This window comes from Pelodiscus sinensis, chromosome 2 (genome assembly GCF_052426305.1).
Source record: "Pelodiscus sinensis isolate ZL-2025 chromosome 2, ASM5242630v1, whole genome shotgun sequence".
Classification (NCBI taxonomy): domain Eukaryota; kingdom Metazoa; phylum Chordata; order Testudines; family Trionychidae; genus Pelodiscus; species Pelodiscus sinensis.
The window spans coordinates 111,837,858-111,854,110 of NC_143053.1; positions in this window are offsets into that span (position 1 = coordinate 111,837,858).

A 16,253-nucleotide genomic window follows, 5' to 3' on the forward strand; every position below is an offset into this window, starting at 1 on the left:
AGGTTAAGGATGGCCGGAAGCAGTGCAGGCAGGGCATCAGCTTAGGACTCAGAGCGTGGAGCTGCTGTCTCAGGGTAGCCGAGGGCTGTGCTTAAAGGGACCTGACCCCCACCCCGGACAGACAGTTCTCAGGGTTTCCCCGCTTGCAAAGCAGTCCTGGCTTGGAGTGCCCTGAGTGCCCACACTGGGCACATCACAGCACTCGGCCATTAGCCTGGCTGCACTTGCCGCAGGCTGCCATCCAGGGGTGATCAATCGGGGGGGGGGGATGCAGGAGAGCTTCCACCCCGAGGAGCCCACAGAGCCACCCCAGTCCTCCCTCATCTCCTTCCACTTACCCCTCCTTAGCCCCTCTTCCTGATGTAGAAAATAAAGGACACGTGTGTTCAAAAATAGAAACTCTCTTTATTTAACAAAACTTGGGGAGACTGGGAAAAGGAGGTGGGAGAGGGGAAGTGAGAGGGTGGGATAGGGGAGGGCAACTAAAAAGATCAGGGGTTTGGAACAGGTCCCATATGAAGAGAGGCTAAAGAGACTGGTACTTTTCAGGTTAGAAAAGAGGAGACTGAGGGGGGATATGATAGAGGTCTATAAAATCATGAGTGGTGTGGAGAGGGTGCATAAAGAAAAGTTCTTCATTAGTTCCCATAATAGAAGGACTAGAGGACACCAAATGAAATGAATGGGTAGCAGGCTTCAAACTAATAACAGAAAGTTCTTCTTTACAAAACAAATAGTCAACCTGTGGAACTCCTTGCTGCAGGAGGCTGTGAAGGCTAGAACTAGAACAGAGTTTAAAGAGAAGTTAGATAAAGTCAGGGAGGTTGGGTCCATGGAGTGCTATTAGCCAGGGGGTAGAAATGGTGTCTCTGGCCTCTGTTTGTGGAAGGCTGGAGATGGATGGCACGAGACAAATGGCTTGGTCATTGTCTTCGGTCCATCCCCTCCAGGGTCCCTAGTGTTGGCCGCTGTCAGCAGACAGGCTACTGGGCTAGATGGACCTTTGGTCTGATCCAGTACAGCCATTCTAAGCTCAGGGCTCAGGGTTGGGGGGTCTCACTGGACCACCCTGATTTTCATGCCAACCTGCTCCTGGGTGGTCAGGCTGGCAGCTATCCTGCCCTAGACGGCCACTTTCCTGTGCCTAGTGCGAAGGTAGTGGATGAGGTCCATGATCTCCGCACTAGACCAGGTGGGCGCCCGCCTCTTGTGGACCTGGGCAGGCTCCTGGGAGCCGCCAGCCTAGTCCTGGGAAGAGGCGGAGGGCTGGGTGGCAGCGGGTGGATGGTTCGTGCCGTTACAGGTGCAGGGTCTGCTGGCTGGGTGCTGGCAGGCTTGCACCTGGCATGGGCACTGTAGCCAGACCGTGCCCCTTTAAGGGCTCCGGGGCCGGGAGTGGGGCAGACAAGTTTCCCTGGTGGTGCCCAGAGTGGCCACCAGGGACAGCTGGGGAGGGCTAGCCTCCCACTAGTTCGAATTAAGTGGCTACACAGCCCTTAATTAAAACTACTTAATTCAAACTAGGCGTTAGTCCTCATAGAATGAGGTTTACCTAGTTCAAATTAAGCGCTCCGCTAGTTCAAATTAAGTTCAAACTAGCGGTTTGTATGTGTAGCGCCTATCAAAGTTAATTCGAACTAACGGCTGTTAGTTTGAATTAACTTTGTAGTGTAGACATACCCTCACAGTATAATGCATCAGAAAGAGAATGAAAAAAATGATGATTAATCAGGTGAATATGTTCTGTGGTACTGTCCTAGCCTCTAGGCAGTTTCAGATATGAATGGAAATACCATGAGTTACCTCAGGCCCTCCGATTGCAGAAGGTAATGTTTCCTTCTGTGTGGAGTCTCAGATCTCTATTCTCTCTCCAATTCTATTTGTTTCTGACACCACTGGAAGAGACAACCTAGGCTGAAGTGACAATACTCTACAGTCAGCCTACATATCCTTACCATCAGAAACAGCCCCATTTCCCAACCAGCACTGGGACTCTATTGGGCTATACATTCTACCAAACAGAGCAAGAGACCTACCCTGGAAAGCTGATCGCCTGATCCAGCACCCATAGATGTCACTGGGAGTCTTCATAGATTTCACAGTGTATTGGATCAGACCTATATAGAGTCCTAACAGGCTAGATAAAGGAGGGGAGAGGAAGGAATATTTTCCTTTTCTCTTCCCCTCCCACCCCCTGAAAACACATTAAATAAAAACAGCACAGGAACTCTTAAAACATATCCATGGCTAAACAAAGAAAAATTAAGAAAATGTACAGTGGGCAGGAGGAAATAATAGAACTATGAAAATGTGTCCTTGTGCATTGCACTCTGAAAACTGGCATTCTTGGATGCTCCTGGACCAGAGAGCCCTGGAGCCTAATGGCAGGAGGACCAGCAGATCTGGAGGAGCCCCACAGCAGTGCTGGAGAACCTTGGCAGCCTGTGGCAGTGCAGAGGCTGGGGAACCCCAGGTGCCTGCAGCAGCATGGGGCCAGCAGCTGTTCCGGGGGCCCACGGCAGCACGGGTTTGGGGATTGTAGAAGCCTGGCCACGTGTGACAGCACAGAGCCAAAGAACCCTGTCAGCCAGTGGCAGTGTGGAGTCAGGGGCTGGAGAAGCCCAGCCACTCGTGGCAGCGCAGGGCTGGGGAAGTTGGCTTTACCAGGCAGTGCAGGCCAGGGCCGGAGAACTCCGACCACCAAAGGCAGCTTGGGGCAGGAGCCAGTGGAAGCAGAGTGAGGAAGAGGTTAAAGAGGGACAGCTGGCTTGGGGCCCGTGGCAGGCGACACCTCTCCTGGCCCGGCAAATTCTGTCATTCAGGACTGGTCAGGTCCCGTCCGTGCTGGACCAGGGGGGTCCAACCTATAGCCTAAAAATATATATTGACCTAACATTTGGGGCCAAATTTTCTGAGAAGGGGGAAGGAGAGGTGAGGACAGCTTCTGAAAAAAAATGGACAGATTTTCATGCTTGTTTTTGCACATGTGGGTACCAAATTTTGTGTGCACACTTATTTACACCTATAGATTATGTGCTTGGAATTCTAGCACAGGAAACAGTTGACTGTCCACGTTCTTCTCTCGTTCATACTGGTAGAAATATGGAATAATTCTTTGTAGTCAGTGAAATCACTCTGGGCATACACTAAATCTAAGTGAGAAGAATGTAGCTCTCCATGCACATCAGACTGTGCATGGGTGTGGGTAAAATCTGGAGTATGAAAAATTGCACATGCTATTTACAGATTTTGCTGGATGCATGTTTACAGATGCAACTCCCAGGATACCTTGAAAGCTATCATATTTGAATGCACTAGTCTCCTGGCTGATTTGGTTTAACTCATTGGTATGTGGAGGACTGAACTCTATGGGCCTCATGCGGCTCCATTTTTATACTGCTTAATTACACTAATGTTAGTCTCTCTTATTTATACCAGTGCAACCAATATTTAAGCTACTATAATCCATTCAAAATGAGGCTTTCCTGTGCTGTTTCATCTATCTCTAAAAGTTCTTTCTCAGATGTCAATCAGGATTTGGCCATGGATTTTGCTGCTTCATTCCTGAGAGGGTCTCTTAGTACCTCGATGTTACACCTAGCAGGCACCTTGCTTAATAGGTTTTTTCCTTTTTCTGCTGTGGAATACTACTATATTTGCAGACCCAAGTTTGTGTGTGGTGGACTTAGTGCAGTATTTTAGCAATTCAATGCAGAATTTTGGTCATTTTGTGATGACAACAGTTATTCTCTTTAGGGCAATTGCAGGCACAGGTTACATCTCTCTGGTCTGGCACTCTCTGGTCCAGCAACTTCCATGGTCTGGCATTATTTTAGTTAACTGGATGTCCACTTATCATGGGTGTGGCCAAGTTTCCTGTGGTCCAATAAAGTTTGTTCGCAGCCCCCAGTCCTGGCTCTTAGTGTTCTGAGCTGTTATTTAGCTCTAATTTTCCCATAAATGTTTTCTAAGAGCTCAGTAAGTTGGTAAAGCTGCTAGACAATATTGACCTCCTAGGGTTCAACAAATTCTCTGGTTTGGTGCTGGACTAGAGAAGCTCAACCTGCTTTACCTGTGGACATTTGAGAACCTCTGAGCACAGTACACTTACAGATAGAATGGATATACAAACAAAGACATCTTTCTTGATATCATTCCCAGAAGAAAAAACTCAAAGTCTGGATGCTTAAGAACGCAACTACCTGAAGTTTAATCAATGAAGGTCAGTTGTTTTGGGGAATAACCATTGTAGCAGGCATGCAATCCTATAGATAGCTGTGGGTACAGTGTGTTTTAATACCCATCTGCAATAAGAGTTGCAGACAGAGCAGGAGGAAATATTCATAACAAGATTTTGCAATCTCAAAGCCTATGCAATGGGAGCACTATAACATTTCCACTGGAAATTTGACTCAGCTGCTTGGATGATGAAGAAACTTCGGTGTAAGGCATTGGAGTTAAAAGTAATTTGTAGTCTTCAATTATGGAAAATTGTTAAATGTGCGGGTAGTGCCCCAAAGTCATATGATCCATCAGATTAAATATCAAGTTGAATGACAGGAAGAGCCATATTCTGTTCTTATCTCTGCTACTGTCTGAGCATAAGAGTTTGCGATTACATAGTGCACGGCACAAACAGCATACTGATAGAGACACTTGGATGTCACAGGACTTGCCCATAGCCACAAAGCCAGTGTCAGAACCATCTTTTAGGATGATGCTGTATGCACTATCTAGAGTACATTGTGGTGGTTTAATCATTTTGGGATTATAATTTTATTTTTCGCTGGCACAACTATAGAAGCAAACCCTCTTAGGGGAAACCTCTTATTCCAGCATAATTTACATCAGTTCCCCAAGGCTAAATACTGGCAAAAGCACTTTTATGGTAGCATAAGCGTATCTACTTTAGGGTTTAGACTATGTTGGTAAAAAGTAAGCAACAAAAACCAACTCCCCTCCTACCCAACACACATACGCCTAACCAAGAAAGCCATGCCAATGTAAGTTAAGTGTATACCACACTTCAGGTTTTGGATATTTACTATCAAAAAAATCTAAAAATTAAAGATGCTCAGAGCCACTGGTAGTCCAGGAAGTTAGTTAAGTAGTTCTACCTTCATTTTCTGGACTAGTCTACTAAAATATCAATGACAAGTCAACCGCTAGAGAGGCATTCAGTATCCTCCTTGGCATTTGAAATTTTCATGTGATCTTTTGTCTCTTTACATACAAAAACTGGTGTTTACAGTTTTGAATGCTTCCCTGTGAGTGGTTTCTATTTCCTCTAGCCTTTCCAGGAATCAAGATTTTGAAGGTGCAACACAAAGTCTTTTGCAAAAAACACACAGTCACTCTCCACTCTAGTTATCCTCTGATGTCACAATCCAAATCTGTAGACTATTATTTGCTATAAAAATTTAGTCACTTGCTTCAATACCTTGTTGAATCTGGGATAAATGCCACAAGGCAAAAAGTTGAAAGAACATGATGCATCATTAATTCAACTCATAATTATTTTTTCCTTTAGCTTTTCTTGACCCTCTTTAATTATATTTTAGAGATATATTTTATAGTATTAACATACAAATTAATTATATGTTTGTAGTCATGATTGTTTGTGCTATGCCCGTAGTCATTGCTGGATTTAGATGGGAGATCAAAAGAAAAGCTATATGAACAAATATTAGGGAAATCCTCCTGAAGCTGAGAAAACAAAAGCTAATTAATGGGAATTAAATTCCACTGGAGAAAAAAAAAGGAATTTCACAGTGGATCAGAAGAAACTTTCAGACCCTACAGTACCAATGGGAAGAAAGCTTGAGCTGCAATGTCTAGAAAGAAGACCCAAAAAAACCCCCATCAAGACAAATGAGGACAACTTGGACAGATAAGACTCAAGGCACCAAAGTCGCTCCCTTTTTGGCCACTTCTCTTTATACTGAGTAAGTCTATTTATGCCATGGGTTTTTTGCTTGATATTTCCTCAGGACTACCTTCTGAGGACTGATAAATTATACACATTTCAGATGGTTCTACAATGTCTTAGCCATTGTGAACTTTTCCTTGTTGTACCTGAAATGCTATTAAGGAGCTTTCTGTAGCAATATAAATTGTTTGTCCCTGAAATTTATATTTAACATGTATTTTGTGAGCGATATGATGGGAATTTTTGCAGTTTATGGTTTTTAAATGACTTAATTATTGGTTAATGAATAGCTGAATTCATTGTAATGCCAGTGACCCCAAGCATACATGTATTCACACCCTATACCTTAATGTATTAATCTTTGTACAAAATATGCCTTTGAAGTATCATTTGAAAATTAACAACTTGCTGATCATTAACATTTTACATGATGTATGCACAGGATGTGCACAAAAACGTATGAATATATGCTAGAATTATATTCTGAAGATGAGTTTGGTAAGCAATGCATAAGCAGTCTGTCTGTGACAAAGGAGTGTGTATTTAATTTTCTGACCAGCCTGGTCTTCAGGAAGAGACATTGCAAATCCATTTTTACATATCAGGTAAACAGAGCTGTCACGCTAACAAGTGGGGGAGGAGACAGTATAGCTTATGCACCCAGCAGGAGAGGGAAACTTGGTCTGGGTCTAACTTTTCAACAAATACACTGGAAAGTTTCCTATAAAGATGAGGGATTGAACCTCAAGAGATAAATAATTGAACCAACTGATTATACACACTATAACTGCATTATAAAAGTAAGGTGTCTTATGAAAGCCTACGACACGCTGTTGATTAATAGCATAAAATGTATATAAGCAAAAGCACTTTTATGGTAGCATAAGCGTATCTACTCTAGGGTTTAGACTATGTTGGTAAAAAGTAAGCAACAAAAACCAACTCCCCTCCTACCCAACACACATACGCCTAACCAAGAAAGCCATGCCAATGTAAGTTAAGTGTATACCACACTTCAGGTTTACCAAGCATACCACCTGTTGCTGGGACCCACTTCGGATACTATACTTTTCCAGTGAAATGGAGAAAAAGTTTACACTGAACACAAAGGATCCTGCCTCTGGCAAAAATCTATATAAAGGTAGGAAGCCAAACAATAGTGGCTGCTGCCAGATGTCAGGACACCCCCTGCTTGCCCCCAAAGATGACTGCTGGAAACATCTCAGACTGAATTGGGCGAAGGATCTGTCCAGTCTGTGAAAAGTGATCAGAAAAACTGAGGGTGAGATATTCCTTGTAACCAGTTTCTTAGGCTACGTCTACATTGGCATGATCTTGCGCAAATACTCTTTAACACAAGAGTTCTTGCGTTAAAATGTTTGCACAAGAGAGCGTCTACACTGGCATGTGCCTTTGCGCAAGAGATGTGCTTTTGCGCAAGAGCATCCGTGCCAGTGTAGACGCTCTCTTGCGCAAGAAAGCTCCGATGGCCATTTTAAACATTGGGCTTTCTTGAGCAAGAAATTCATGTTGTCTGTCTACACTGCCTCTCGTGCAAGAACAGTTGCGCAAGAGGGCTTATTCCTGAGCGGGAGCATCATAGTTCTTGCGCAAGAAGCACTGATTTCACACATTGTCAATGTTCTTGCACAAGAATTTCCCACCAGTGTAGACAGGCAGCATGTTTTTGCGCAAAAGCGGCCGCTTTGGAGAAAGATTGCACCAATGTAGACACAGCTTTAGTGTATTAGGCTAGATGGCATGTTAGAATCATAGAACACTAGCACTAGAAGGGACCTAGAGAGGTCATGTTGTTTTATTTTTCTTAATAGCTTACTTTGTTCTGGTCTGGCTTCCTCAGGACCTGACTGGTCCCGGACTAGGGAAAGTGCATGTGTGTGTTGGGGGTGGGGGGGGTGGGGGCGGGTTGCTAGCTTCTCTGCTGGCTGTGGCACCCCTGCAGGCCTTGCAAGCTCTGACAGTTGCACCATGCCTGGGAGCTCCAGAAAAGGCCCTGCAAGCGCTTGCAGCTCTGAGAGCTGTGAGCTCTGCAGCCTCGCCTCTTCCTGGTTCCACCAGCTGCAGGCTCGGTGGCCCCCCTACCCTGCGGGCTCTGGCATCCCCACCAGTTTCCCAGCCTGGCCGACTGTGGGCTCTGGTGCCCTATGGGCTCCTCTGCCCTGCTGGTTGGCTCTTCTAGACCATGGATGTTGCCGGACCAGAGAGTCCCAAATCTTAGAGGTTCAACGTGTACTTGCAACAGCTTAAATCCTAATTTTTATACATAATAAAATCACTTTTTTTGTTATTAAACCCAGTGTAAATAATTGTTACAGGGATGCATCTCTTAATATAAGAAAAGGGGTGAACATGAGCTTACCCTATATAAAGTTTTATACAGGGTAAAACAAATCTGTCTGGATTCTGTTCCTATTGGGGCTGTGCACCTGGGTGCTGAGGCAAGTCCCTTTAGTAGAGCTTTCCCAGAGCTGGGCTGATCTCAGCATCTGTATTGTACTGCTGCGGGCTATGACCCCATCTTTGTGCCAGTGCTGAAAGAGGCCAGAGGGTCTGGCTCAGCAAGACAGACTAAAGGACGGGCCCGAAGGTTGGCTCAATGATATTTCAGCACATCAAGCAACAGTCCCAAGGGGATCTCTAGGTCCGAACTTGTCACATCTACACTGTAATTTTATAGCCATGCAGCTTGAGCCAGCTGACATGGGCCAGCCAGAGCCATGCCACAGATCTTTTTCTGCAGTGTTGACATATCCTCAGAGTCCTTCCATTTGCTTTAGCTGCTCTATACTACACAGTTAACTAAATTGGCATAAGGCATCTCATGTCATATTAATTATGCCAGTGTCTGCACAATAGCCTTCCTAAGTACCCTACATTGACATAACTCCAACTCCAGAGGGGGCACAAGGCTTCTGTTGATGTTATTAGTAGAACCCTGCAAATCTACAGATATCTGCTTTGTATGTTTGAGTATCCGCATCTGCGAATGTTAATACAGATATTCACAGCTTATTTTTGCAGATACACATTTTGTATTTGTGCAGGGCTGTAGTCATTATGATGACACCGGGTCAGTATAGATTCTGCGTCACTTGCATTGCTTTAGAAACTGCCTCAATCAGTCGCCTCATGCCTGAAAAACATCTGTTTATTACCTGCCACATCCTTCAAAGTCCTGACTTCCATTCTTTTTGCGGCAGCCTACCCTCCAGACCCCCAATTTAAAAGCCACACAGGTCATCAGATAAATTTGTAATCGATTATAAACCACATCAGGCCAAGTTCTCTCAAGATTTCTGTATAACTTTACCACAAACTGGTGATGTGGGGTTGGTGGGAGAGGAGGGTGCTTCTTACAACATATGTAGATCTAAATGTGTGGCACAGAACACAATTTTGAATAAAGCTCATTCCCCTTGAAAATTAAAGTTTCACATTGTTCTAGCTTCATATCACTGATATTTGCAGCATATTCTTCCATCCGGACTTATGTGAGACTTACAAATATTTTCATCTCTTCTTGTTTTAATAAAAGTGCAAAAGTCAGATAAAGCAAACAAAAGGGGGAAATGCCACAAGTTATACCACTGTCATCTTACAAAATCTTAGTTTATACATGTTGAGAAACAACAGGAATTAAGAGGCCATCACTGGGCGATGAGAAATGATAAGAAGCTGCCATCCTTTATTAAGACAACTTAGAAGACATGCCGCAAATGCCTTTCCTCCCCACTCCCACCAGCCTACCCAATCTTCAATCAAACAGTACGTGCAAGAGAAATTTGGCCTCATTTACCTCTGTTGTCCTTGATCTAACACTTCAGATGCACCTTAAATGGACATTGAGTCATGTGGTCAGAGCTTCTGAGGACAGCAAGAAAAACAGGTATAAATAGCAGCTTTAAATCAGCAGTTTTTATGAGCCTGTCAACAAATATATTTCAGTGGCTCTCTCATTAAGCCACGATGATGTATAGCAGTGATGCAGGATTTTAAGCTTTTAAATTCTATTTAAAATAGTCCACATAGTCAATAAGATGGAAACATGCATATCATAGCATTTTCCTAGGCAATTTTTATGTTGGAGAGTTATTTTTATGTTGGAGAGACAGAGATATTTTCCTCTTCTAGACAGATGACCTAAACTCCCTCATAGAATTTCTTCACAACTTCAACCACCACCAGTTCATTAAGCTTTTGGGAACATTCCCACACTAGCATCAACTTCCTAGATATGATCAGCTTCAACAATGAAATCCTACAGATAAATATCTACAAGAAAACCATGGATCATCACACCTACCTTCACAAATCCAGTAATCACGCCAAACGAGGATACACCTCCAGAGAAGTAGGCCATATCATTGAATCCGACACCCAAATATACAAAGGCAACCTACTTAAATATAGAACCTTCACTTACCACCCCATATTGGAATCTATGGGGACATAAGCAACTATAGACTCATTGTACTTGATAGAGACACCATCCTGAAAAATTTCCTGAATCCCACTACTGGCCTTCCAACCACCACCTCCCCCCCAACTCAAACAGTGTCAGAACCTGCTAGAACATCTCATGCAAAACTTGCAGATATATCTCCACTGCTACAACGATCAATACTCCACACACACCTCACCTTTCAAGATCCATGGATCCTCCACATACCTGTCATAACAAGTGGTGTACCTCCTACAGTACACAAAGCCCCAACAATGATGTGGGTGTAACCAATCATTACGCTTTTGAATGAGCTCTCAAAGGAAAATGATAAAAAGCAAAAACACCCCATTACTTGTGCATTAAAACTTTTGACCAAGCAATCACTTTATCAATCAGTCCTTGTCATCAAAGGACACCTGTAGAACATTTTGAAAAGACAAACTTAAATTCATTACTCTGCTAGACACTCCAATCATGGACTGAACAGAGATGCTGGATTTATGGTTTATTACAACAATCTGTAGCTCACTAAGCCCCCACTTTTTGTCCTATGACTGCAGAGGTGTTAAGATGCACTTCACCTTCAATGGTCCCTTATAAGTAGTTAGTACATATTGTATTTAAAGAATCTGTTCCACCTTGTATTTTTCTGTGATATTTAGAGTACCTTTCCAGGCCTGAAGAAGAGCTCTGTGTGGCTAAAAAGCTTTTCTCTCTTTTGATCAAACGTTGACCCAATAAAAGATCTCTCAACCATATTGACTGTCTAATATCCTGGGACTGGCACAGCTACAACAAACATTGCATATTTTATCAACTATTTGTTGGCTAGGGGTTTTTTTAATGACTGTTTGGGCAAATTTTCCAGATAAAAACCGAAAGGGAAGCATTTTCATTTCTATTGGCTCAGAAACTGATACTTCCCCCAAACCCAGTCATTGTACTGAGGAGCCATTTTCTAATCCCTCACAGGACAGCTTAAAAATACAGATTTTAAACTCTAAAGCATGTTCCTCAGTTATAGTTTGGTTTGAACTTTTTCCAAGATGGCTGCTGTTGCCGCCAACTCTGGTGACTTAATTGTGAGTTTGACAATAGTTGTTGATTTACTTAAATCCCCTGTTCCTGGAGTCTTGTGATAATGAGACTTAGCTTTCATTTTTGTTAAAGCATAAAACAGCCGAGGGTGCAGAAAAAAAAGCTTTAAAATGGGACCTGAGTACGAAGTGATAATTCCTCTCTATTTGGCACTGGTGAGGCCACATCTGGAGTACAGCATGTAGTTTGCCCCTCTCCTCCACCCCCAGAAAAGAATGTGGAGAAATTGGAGAGACTCCAGTAGAGATAAATGAAGCTGATTAGGAAGCTGGGGCATATGATTTATGGAGAAGAAGTTTAAGGAAATGGGCTTATTTAGTCTTCAGAGGAAAAGAATGATGGGGGAGGAGTTTAATAGCAGCCTTCAAGTACCTTAAGAGGGATTCTGAAGAGGATGGAGCCAGGGCTATTCTCAGTGGCAGCAGAGGATAGCACACAAAGCAATGGCCTCAAGTTGCAGTGTAGAAGATCTAGATTGGATATTAGGAAAACATATTTCACAAGGAGGGTGGTGAAGATTTTTTCACAGACTGCTGTCTTGAAAAATTCACTTCTTGCTCTATACTCCATGTTTTCAAATTGTCAAGCAATACATTAGAAGTACTATTTAGAGATTCAGTTGGTTCACAAAAGACCGGAAAAGAGCAATCAAACAATATTAAGCCATATGCCACTTCAGAATGAAAGCTTCCCAAAGTGGGTAATCATGGAACAACCTGCTTCTTCCTAACCTGCATCAGTTAGTTCACGCCCTGAAGCATGGGGATTTGTATTTTTAGGGTTAAAAAAAACCTTATGTAGTGTAGATGGGGAGCTTTTTTACTACCTGTACAAAATGGGGAATCATATTCTAAATTCAACTAAGGTTTTGGTTTTCACATCTTGGTGTAATGAATTGCACGGGTTAACAATGCACTGTACAAAAAGTATTTTCCCTTACCACTGATTCCTGTAAAAATTACAGGCCAAATATTTTGAGCTGCATTCTATTTGGGAAATGTTTTTAATATACATAAAGGCATAAAAAAAGAACAAAATACTTTGAAAAAATAATCCAGCTGGGTTGAGACCGATTTCCTTGATTCACAATCTTCTTGTGATGGGAGAAGGATTTGATTAGTGTTTTCAGCTCTGCTCGAGGAGGTGCGCTCACCCTTTTCAAAAGGAATTTGTAATCTAAGGGTTCTTTCAAACTGTTCCAGGACTAACAGCAGCATTGAAAAGCATTTCTTCCTGTATGTGATTTTTTTTTAACGTGGCTGCTGCTCTTTCTTGCACTGCAATAATGTTTTAAAGCCCTACAGTGTGGGGTGCTATCTGGACACAGAATACAGTGTGGGTGCTCCTGCCCCACGTTGCTCACTTATCTAAAGTTATGACAAGTACCTAACAGGTGGCTGCAATGGAAGGTGGATGTCTAGGAGAACAAAGCAACAGTAAAGTTGCAAAGTTTTGCATAATAAGCACCAATCTCACCTCTGGACATCTGAGACTATTGTATATTCTGAAAAAAACCCCAACCCATACTCACTTTGTTGTAACCCCTTTCCCTCCCCATCAGCATGCTATAGTTCCCCCCATTCCTCTGTTACCTCCAGGCTAAAAAAGTGTTCTTCTTCCAGCAAAACTTGAAGATTGACTGTAATACTGGCAATCTAGGAGGTTGTTCCTTGCACAAATTTTTCTTCACCCTGTTTGGCACTTCCTAAGGCCAGGATACATTCTCCTAGCACCTACCAGGTGAGGCAAGAGGACTGGGAGGAGAGCTGCAACCAGTTTAGTGGTGAGGCTCCATCATATCTTTTGAGGGAGAATAGTTTTCCTCTTTTGTCTTTTTCCACAGAGCTTATGGAGAAGGGGAGCTATTGAAAAGCTGACCCTTCCCTCTGGCGTAGGATTGGGAGGAGTTCTGGTTTCATTTCCCTGTCCTTCATTTTTTGAGAGCAGGAGCATTTATAGTTTGTGTATATGCCCAAAAACAGAATAGTTGTCCTAATGGAAACTACCACTCCAAATGTTTGAATTTAGATCCTGATCTTATTGTGTTTGTTTGATGTCACACACACACACACAACATTCAACTTCTTGATCTTTTGTGACTGACCACCACATATTCGGTTCCCCTTTCTTTTTAAGGAACATGATTATTGACAGAGGTCCCTGAACAATTTTCATGGTTTCATAGATCAGCATTGGCAGTCAAAGTCGTATTCCTGAAGTTAACCATTTCATTCCCATTATTTATCTTCCAGCTGCAAATTGACTGTCATAACTTTGGCATCTAGACATTCCCATCAGCTATGTCAAAATTAGTTCTGAGCACAAGTACTCTTGTAACCACAAGTGCAGAATGGCAGCTAATGGGTTACAGAGATTGTTTCTCTTTACCACTTTGGCATGAGAAGTTCTGGCACATTTTAAGTCCAGCGCTTTGTCAGTAACTGGCAGGTTGCATAGGCGACCTACTTCTCAACAACAAAGTTTGCTATAGCGACTTTGAGGAAAAGTGAAGTTAATCACTGAAATAGGTGTTAACTGTATGTAAACTTCAAGTAAAACACAAAGAAAGTGACAGAGGAAGATTTTTCTGCAAGCCTCTCATAAGTCTGAGCTGCCTAAATTGGTTGCTGGAGCCTCTATATCATGCTCATTAGCTTAGGTACTGTTAAAACTGCACCAGGGACTGGAAATAGCATATGAGCATTTCTGCGACATGTACCAGGTTTAGAAATCTATTGTTCTGAACACAGTTTCATAGACCCATATTGGCACCAACCAGCCCTTGCTATTATTAAGCAATCAGGGAGTCAGCAAAGAGGGGACCTTGAATTTATGGCCGCTTCCCAGCACTCTTACTAATAGGCAGATGCCATTGTTATCCCTCATAGTTGTTAAACAAAAAACAAAAAACCTTCTTTCTCTCCTTTCCTCAAGTCTGAAAGCAGCAGTTACTGGGGCAGTACCTCACCCCTCTGTGAGGAGACAGCTTAGCTTGTGCAGGAAGCTGTGGAAACTAATAATACAAACGTGACATGCATTAGAAATTTCCTTCTGCACTTCCATCATCTTTTCATATCCAGTGGCCGCATTTGCTGCGTGACTTTCTTCATGCACTGGGCCATTTCAATTGACATGATGGACATTCCCCCTTTGAACTGATCCTAAACTGATGCCAAAAAGCCCATGATAGATTCCTTGTACCATCCTGAAAAACAGGCTGAAATACAGCACCTTTTAACCAAACCCCAGGGTAAACAATACAGCCTGTACTCTGGTTCATAAACAGTCTTCGTTATTACAAAAGGCATTTCAAATGCAGCATGATAGGACTTGACCTTAAAAGCTATAGACAATCTAGCAGTGCACAGACGGTTTCATAAAGTACAATCACTTCCTGGAATTCTTGGGGCAGCATAGCCGGAGCCGTGCAAATCCTGTTTTCCTTGCATTGTTTCCTGCATGTGAATATCATCAGTCTAGCGGGGCTTGTAACCATGGCACTTGTTAAACAGTAGAGGGGAGACTTCTGATAAAGCCATCCACAGCTAGGACTTCAAGGCTTTTCAAGACAACAATCTTGATCTGGCAATACTAGGCATCAGCATTCGTTAAAAAACATTTAACAATAGTTACTGGTAAGTATCTGCCAAATAAAAATTGAGTGCCAGGAAAAAATGGCAGGAACACTTGAGAATTCTGTCCTTACTGTGGGGTCAATTTCTGGCCTATGGGTGTAATGCTGTCCTTACTTTAGGGGTCCAAGCCAGGACTGAGTGAAGGTGTCAGGCGTGTGCCTGGCATAAGAGCCATACTTTTAACTGCGGCTTATGCATGACCTGTGTTGAGGGTGGCTCATATGCCTATCATGGACACCACTTATCCTTGAGGCTAACATACACAGGGTGGTATAGTAGCTATACCCTTCCTAACATTCTCTGCTTCATATCTGGCTTCCATCCTGACCTGGGGAAGAGATAGTATTCTACACAGCCTCTTGGCCTCAGGGCAGGTGCTACTTCAATAGGAGTGTTTCAGTAAATATCATCATCATCTTTTATTTCTACTGCATTTTTGATCCCAAATCAAGATCAGGGTCCTTTAGTCCTTGGGTGCTGTAAAGACAAACATACAAAGACAAGACCTGCTTTGTAGAATTCACAATCTAGGATGTGCTGTCTTTTTTATGTCTGCCACAGTGGAATCCATAAAAAGGGATATCCAGCATGATCACAGGGAGGAAGGGGAAATAAAGAGCTGAATCTTCAAAACTACTGACATTCAGAAACTGAAACCCCAACCAGTATCTTCAGTACTTATCTGGACCTTCATACTGTAGTATCTTAATGCTCCTGATGGAGAGCATTTATCTTCATCATCCCTGCGAGGTAGGGAAATGCTACTGTCCCCATTTTAGAGATGGCACTGAGGCAGAGAGATGAGTTACTTGTCCAAGGGCATGCAGAAAGTCTGTGGCAGAGTGGGGAATTAAACCTTGGTCTCCAAGTCTCAAGCTAACGTCCCAGTCACTGGAACATCTCTCTCTCATTTGCCTTCATTTTGTCCACACTGAGCTTCATTCATCTCACTCATCCATTCCCCTATCTTAAGTGTTAGGAAAGCAGTTTCAATTGTTAAAAATCAAGAACATAAGAGCGGCCATATTAGGTCAGACCAAAGGTCCATCTAACCCAGTATCCTGTCATCTAATAGTGGCCAATGCCAAATGCCCCAGAGGGAATGAACAGAACAGATTATCATCAA